Source organism: Bactrocera neohumeralis, chromosome 5, assembly GCF_024586455.1.
Source record: "Bactrocera neohumeralis isolate Rockhampton chromosome 5, APGP_CSIRO_Bneo_wtdbg2-racon-allhic-juicebox.fasta_v2, whole genome shotgun sequence".
Classification (NCBI taxonomy): Eukaryota; Metazoa; Arthropoda; class Insecta; order Diptera; family Tephritidae; genus Bactrocera; species Bactrocera neohumeralis.
Window position 1 is genome coordinate 59785757 of NC_065922.1, and position 8197 is coordinate 59793953.

Sequence of the window (8197 nt, forward strand, 5' to 3'; positions counted from 1 at the left end):
TCTCTTTGGGAAGTCGATTTTCAGGTGAAATTAGATTCATCGCTTTAAAAAAAATTTGTTTGCTTATATCATGTTTGGACGGACATTTAATTACACGATTTCGGCTGTTGAGTAGTTTATCCCACTAATCTTATAAATTTATCAAGATTTCGCCATACAAAAATGACAGTTCAAAGCCACTTCATAGAAGTGATTTAAAACTGATCCACTCTAAATCTCTCGGTGCTACTCTGATTATGCGCCATCTACTTGTCAGCATTGGAAATCTATTTCATTATCACAGTTGATTTAGACACTACAAACAGAAAAAAATGTAAACAAACAAATTTTTTTAAGCAATGAATCTGATCTGAAAATCGACTTTCCAAAGGAGAAAATGCGTCCATTATTTCCATTATGTGGAAAATATATAAAAGAAGACAGCTTTTATCACAAAATACTATATGACACAGATAGACAGATAAGTAGATAAATAAGTGAGGATTGCACCGCGACCTAGGGTCTATTGTGTATACTGCTAGGTGCTAATGAGGCGATGTGATCCCTATTTGGAAACATGGATCCAAGGGCCTTAGTCCTGCGTCTACAGATTGCTGTGCAATTCATTAGCAGGTGTTCTGGAGTTTCAGACTCCAAGTCGCAGAACCGGCAATTTGCACAAGAAGCTAAGCCCATGTTGAATAAGAGCTTCTTGAGTTTGCAATGGCCAGTGTAGAAGGCGACCAGTAGCCTGACTTTATCCCTTGGGAGATTGATTACATATTTAAACCTTTTGAGGTTGTAACCATTCATTAGCGACTTTGCGTGGCGTAAGCCAGGGAGTTGTTACCAATGCCTCTCCCTACCCACTGCTTCATCCTTGCGCAGCTGTTCCTGTATGGTGTGGGGACCTACCGCTATGAAAGGTTCCGGTCCTACCATGTTGGTGGATGCTGCAGAGCGGGCAAGCTCATCGGCCAGTTCGTTCCCGGCGATGCCTTTGTGACCTGGCACTCAAATAAGATGCACTTGGTTACATTCTGCCAGACTATTCAGCCGTTCTATACACTCCTGCACCAATAGTGATTTTATCTCGTATGACGAGATCGTTTTGAGTGCCACTTGGCTATCGCTTAGTATAGCTATTCGCTCGTTGCGACAGCTGCGTTAAATCTACGTACCGACTTATAGCAAATACCTCTGCTTGGAATATGCTCGGAAACCTACCCATAGGTATGGAGAGTTTTGCACGTGGTCCCGCGACCCCTGCGCCAATTCCCTACGACGTTTTCAAGCTGTCGATGTACCACCTGATCGAGCTATCCCTGAGTAGCAGCTCGAGAGCGGAGTCGCTCCATTCGGCTTCGCTGCTGAGGGTGATCTTAAACTTCTTAGAGAAGTTCACCTTTTTGATAATGCTATCCGTAGGAAGAAGAGCCACTGGTATGACGCCACTTAGCTCTTCCATACGTTGGGACGAGATTACTTTACCTTTACCGGTCCCCTCTGCTGTCATTTGAAGCAGAGTGTGCTTGGCGACTTGATCAATTACTAGATGTAGCGGGGTGAGCTCCAGCAAGACCTCAAGGTGCGCATAGCTCCTGACATACAGACGCAGGCGAGCCCTTGCGGTTTCGATAGTTTAAGTCTTACCGTCGTTTGCAATGCTTTCGGAGCCCAAACCACCGCTCCATAAATGATAATTGGTCGCCCGACCATGGTGTACAACCATCTGATAATCCTTGGTTTACATCCCCAGGATTTACCGGCCAGCCGATTGCACACCATCAATGCCTTTGTGGCTTTAACCATGGACAGGTATTTGACCATATTTGACATCTCTACCTCTCTGCCTCCGAGTGTTAGGTTTCTCAGGCCAGGCAGAGATCTGCGCCTCGTAAACGGGACGATGGTCGTCTTCAATTGATGTTTAGTCCAACGCTCTTGCATCAACTCTTGGCCAGGCTTAGTCCCCTTTGTACGATATCGCAGGGAATACTCTCAAATTTACCTGTGTCTATGATAACCATGTCGTCCATTGTTTGTTAGCAGCACAAGTAGTTCGTCCACGACTAGGCTCTACAACAGGGGGGATAGCATAGCTCCCTGTGGGCAGCCCCTTGTAGTACCGAGACGAATACTGGTGGCTCCAAATGTGGTCTCAGCTATTCTGGTGCGCAGTATGGCCTCTATCTACCTGCGCACTGTAGGTACCACTAACAGATGGTCCATTTTGTGTTTTTGGGTATACTTTTGGGGGGATTTGCATGACCTCCACCTCTAGCCCTTATCTCAAGATCCTGTGGTCTGACAGTGAGGGTTCTGACGACACCTTCCACTGTGAGACAACCCCTGACATGAGTTCGTTACTCAGGGTGATGTCCAGCACTTGCCTCCCGTTGCTTGTGACGAATGTAGGTTCACACCCAACTTAAATTATTACTAATAATAAATTCTAGGAGAGACTCACCTCGTGCATTGCAGTCTGTACTCCCCTATTCAGTGTGGTGCGCGTTCGCATCACACCCCAGGACCAGGGGCAGTTTGCTCCTCCTGCAGTAGTTTACCAGGTCCTGCACAGCCTCAGGGGGCGCAGTATGTGTATCTCCTGGCATATAGGCCGTTGTCAGGACGAAGTCCGTACCCTCCTTATCTCTGACCTGCACCGCAATTAGGTCCTGTGTTAGGAATTCTGAAATACATAAGTGATCGATATTGCTTCTAACTACTATACAAGCTCGGTGTCTCTCACTGGAGAGATCCCAGGTTACCTTGTTGCAGTCCACATTGAGGCCCCTAACCTCTCCTCTATGGACCCATGACTCCTGTATTAATAGGATGCCCAGGTTATCCGTCGAGAACCTGCTCGCGAATACAGCGGATGCTGACGCTGCGTGATGCAGGTTCACCTGGGCTACTTCCATACTTGCGAACACTATAGGATCGGTTCAATGAGGAACTGGTTCTCATCTGGACCGTCCCTCGCAGTACCAACAAGGTCCCCAAGTCCCTCCAGGAGCTCCTGCGTAGAGGGTAGCACCTCCTCTTCTGTGGTCAGCTTCACCGCTGGGACTTCCACTGTGGCTTCCGCAGTTGCATCCTGCTCGGCCAACCTGGTGCTGGGACGAGTAGCCTCCTCGTCTGCCTGCATCTTCCCGTCTTCCTTTTCGGTAGTCTTCGGTTTGTAGGGCCTCATGACTACCGTGCTAAAGCGATAGCTCAGACGGAAGCCCTCCTTCCGGATGAATTTGTACGACTTGTCATCCACGCACAAGTTCAACTTCCATCCGGAACCCTGCATTTTGCTATCGACCACTCGCCAGGCCGAGGTATTGATCCCTCTGTTTTGGTTCCTGACGAGCCTCAAGGCAAACTCGTAAGGTTTCCCCTCACATCTTGGGAGGAGCACCGTCATACAGTGCATGATCGAGATGTCCTCCCCTCCTGACGCAAAAAATGGGGCCTTTCCAGCCCGCTAACTTGGGAGCGATCTCCTTAGCCAGTTGACGCTTTCTTCGTCTTTGCAGTCGATCTGCATGAACCCGCCCTTGAAGTATACCCCATGGAAGGCTACCGGGTCCTTACAACCCCTATACACCTCTTCCATGAGGATGTCTTGCAGGGCGGTGAGCTCCTCCGTTTCGAGAGTCTCCGCAGGGTGGTTCAGAGGCAGCACAGCCATCCGTATGTCTTTTAAGGCATCCGCATATCTGCGCTGTCCCTTAGCTGCCCGGGGAGGATTCGGTGCGGAGAGTTGGCCACCAGCTACCTGAGCGTAGTTGCCTCTTGGAGCTTGGTGGCTCCTGTGGCGTGATTTGGTTGCTCTTGCGTTTGGCTGCCGAGGTTGCCGTCTTTACGCTACAAGTCCGGACGGTTGAATTTGCGTTGGCAGGTCCGCCACCCCGAATCCCGCTGCTCCTGTTACTGATGGATGCGGTATTTGCGCCTTTACGCACCTTCGAGGCCGGGGAGGCACTGTCGTCTCTGACCCTGTTCCTCGCTAGCCTTTCGGCTTCCTCAGGAGTTCCGCTCAAACCCTTCCTACGAGGGTCATCGTTCCCACCCGGACGACCTGCTGGTGGTAGAGGGGGCAGTCTTCCCCTGCGCCTCCTCTTTCTTTTGCCCGTGCCTCCTGCTGCGCACGTTCGTTGTGACTCCTCTGAGCGGATCCTGGTTTGAGGTTTTGCGGAGTGGTCAGCTGCGTTGTTAGCGCATGCAGTGGTTGATGCCTGTTGAGCACCGCTGCATGAGGGCATGTCATCATCATCTTCTCTGGCATGCTCCTCAAACAACGCTCGCTCACCAGGCGATAGCCTGAACTTGCGTTTAGCCCCTGAGCTTTCCTTTCCTGCAACAGTACCGCTGTTGTTACCGTTGTCCATTGTCGTCTGCATTAGTGGTTGCCTAGTCGTAGTTGTATTTTTGGTAGTCGTTGTTGTGTCGTTGCTTATCTTTTTCGTACAACGAGGTGAGCCGTCGGGTCTATGTATTTTAAGGGGAACTCAAAGGTCCGGGCGCCGGAGCCCCATGACGCGGTAAGGCCACCGTTACTTCCCAATTCGGCCCGGTGTTGGGAAGGCTCCGTTAGAATATAGCCGAATTTACCTCCTGGCTGCAAATCATCCAATGGGCACGGGAGTCGCATAACACCCTGGATTAGGAAGCGGTAGCTCTTGGTTGCCGCACGCATGCGGCACCCGACGTCCTGCCTGGGCAGTGCCAACTAACACCACCCACATCGGTTGGGGGTGCCGAGTATGCCTTGTGACTAAGCCCCTGCACCACGGCAAGGTGCCTACCATTCGCAGAGATACACTTGAATAAAAACATAATTATCAATAAAAATTAAAAAATATATGTTGACTTTGTTTCATAATATTTATGAAATTTATGTAAAACTTATTTGTTTTTAACAGTTGCTTAAAAAATATAAAAAAACAAAAATCGATTAATATCTATCATAATCTCTATTGAGTATATTGAAAATGGCAAACAAGAGTTCTTTTTAGTTTTGTGACCTGCTATCAGTTCTCAAATTTGAGTCAATATTTTGAGTCTCAAAATTTGCTCTAACTTAAAATCTCAATTGTAGAGACTTGAGACTTTATCACAGTACAAATCGCACGGTAGCGCTAGAGACTGTTTAGTGAATAGTAACTAGTACCAATTTGAGATTTTACCTCAAATTGTCTCAAATAGTGACTAGAGACTGCTTATAGTGCCCATACACGAGCACACAAGTGCGTTCGATCGGTATGAATTCGTTTGCCCATACACGACACACAAATCCATTTTGCGTTCGTTTTTCACAGAGTTACCATGTGCGACAGGCAAGCGGAACATTTCTTGGAATTTATTTCTAATGTAGCATTTTTATCTATTTCATTGTATTTCGTTAATAAGTTATTCTAACTTTTTTTTTCTTACACTATGTACATATATGTATGAGCGCTTAGGCAAAAAGCGAAAACTTTGAAGAGTGATTTCTCGGTTTTTCATTTTTACGATTATTTTTAATTGGCGGGCAGGATAGAAAAAAAACTAAACGTCGTATGGAATTAGGGCAAAGTTTATTATCATTGACATAAAATAATTTTTTAAACAGCATAAAGTAAAATTCTTTCGATTAAAAGCCACTATTCAATTTTTAATACAATTTTAAATTTAACTAAAAGATAAATTAATAAAAAATATGAAGTTTTTCTTTCCGATAGAAATTGCGACCTGCATACTGCCCGCCGTCCGAAAAATGTACATGCGAGATGCGTCGGGTAATTGCTTCCCAAAGGCAGAATATCAAAGATTTCGTATCCAAAAAAATTGTGAAAGATGTTCAAATATATAACTATAAAGCCTAGAAATTTCGCTTGAATCAATTATTTCTTTCCCTCCCAAAAAAATCCTAAAAAAATCGATTTTTTGAAGCCCCTTGAAAGCAGGCTCTGCCCTTAACACTTGCCATTGTCCGCGATCTTCACTGTTCGGCGACACGAGAGAAATGAGATTTTGTGCGCCGACAACGCCATACACGATAAACATGTTCGCGCACCCATCGTAAAAAATCAAACATTTTCGCGAACATGGATCGGTACGCGAACAAGCCCATACACGATAAACCGCAAGCGCACACATACCGATCGAACGCACTTGTGTGCTCGTGTATGGGCGCTTTTACGGAATTCCACTATTAAAGTGAATCAGTTTCAAATCACTTCGATGAAGTGGTTTTGATTTGTCATTTTTGTGTGGCGAAATCTCGATAAATTTATAAGATTAATGGGATAAACTACTCGGATTAAGTGTCGGTCTGCACAACAAGCGAAATCGTGTGATTAAGTGTCGGTCTGCACATAGTATTTTGTTATGATACGGTTTTAAAAATAACGTGTTGATATGTCTTTGTAATATAAAATGGTTTTGTAAAAATTGATCGACTAACAACCGTAATGTTTATCTTCTATCCATTTTCATTGCAAATGTTATAAAAAAGACACTCAACTGTTTACGAGAGTTTCAAACTCGCATAAATGCCGTCTGTCACCTACAAATTTGGATCTTATTAAATGCGCAGTTAATCCGGATTAATGCTGCCGTCTGTCAAGCTCAAGTTAAATCACGAATTAAAATTATTTTTGCACTATCTAATATAAAATAAATGTGTACAAATGAATAAGTGAAGTGTTAGCGAGCATAAAAGTGCAAAACATAAGTATAAAATTAATTTTTAATCACAAAAATACGTACATCTAATAGTGATATTTTTCAACTTTAAATGCTAATAAAACACTCTTCCATGCATATTGATTTTTTCTTATTTAAATTTAATAAACAAATAAGTAATTTGTATAATAATATTACGTAATAAAATAATAAAATATTAGTTAATTTGTAGATCTGCTCCCGTGAATGTCGATTTGTGTAAAAATTGAATTGAAAGGTGTCGACGCGGCGCAGTGTGTAAGCGAATTTTAATGCGTGAATGTTGATGTGCGGCTTGTGAAGACCGAATAATCCGCTTTCCCTTTCTCCCATCCTTTTTGTCGAGTGGGTTGATTGCTGTGGAAGTTTGGTGAGTTGTGTTGAGTGGTATTGTATTAGTGTGGTGACCGCTTGCTGGGTGATGTTCTCAATTGTGGTGTGATATAGTGTCATCAGCTGTGGTGAATTAAGCTGTCGTATTAGGGTGCGCCAATTTTCCAGGGTGGATGCTTAACTCATTTAAACATCCTGGCCCCCTAAGCGAATATTTTGCTTAGTAATACGCTTTTGTGCTGTTGCATGTATATCGGCGTACTGCTGGTGGAGTAGCCGAGGCGCAGAATACATTCTGACAGCAGAAGTATTTGATGATGGAGTTGTAATATACTCCCATTTATCCGGATATGCCGAGAACGGATTTTGATTTAAACATGATACATGTATTTTGTATACATTTTAATTTGCGTGCAGGTATTTAAAAGAAGCAACTTTATTTTGCGTGCTTATTTGATTTTGCTTTTTTGACGACTCATTATTAAGGCAAACAAGTTTATTATTTCTTTGTTTTATTAATTTGATTAGCGGTTATTTAAAATTTCTTACTTCATCGGTATGGTATACCGGTTGTTTAATATTTGCTCTTTTTTATGTTATTGGCTTATAAAGGATATTAATCCACGACTGGCTCAGATGTGGCCAGAATGGGTACTCCATAGCCTTTGATTGAGGACTATGAAATTAGAGGAATCTTGCGAGAGAATGGCCTTGAATGGAGTACGACTTCGATTCCTAAAGTAGAAAATTCTTAATAATTAAGTTAATGCTTTGTTCCCATAATTCCCATTGGCTAAATGAGAACCTGACCCCCCTCTCAAAATAATACATCTACACCCCACAATACACACCATACTCAACACACCATACTCAACACATCATCTTCTCATCGCACACACACCAACTCCACACATCATCCTCTCATCGCACACACACAACGCATCACGAATTCAACACACATGAGGACACCGCACAAAAAATAACAAAAGGGACCGACGGACTAGGCGCCGCCTTCTTTCGATTACGATCCGTGCGCCTGTAACCATCCGCCAACCGATTATCCCGCAGTTTTTAATTCGTTTAGCCAAGGTCGTCGCTACTCATAAAAAGAATTGGTAAGTGCCGCGAGTTTTTATAAAAAAACCCTCTCAATTTATACATGGTCCTTCGAAGCAGTTAAAACAAA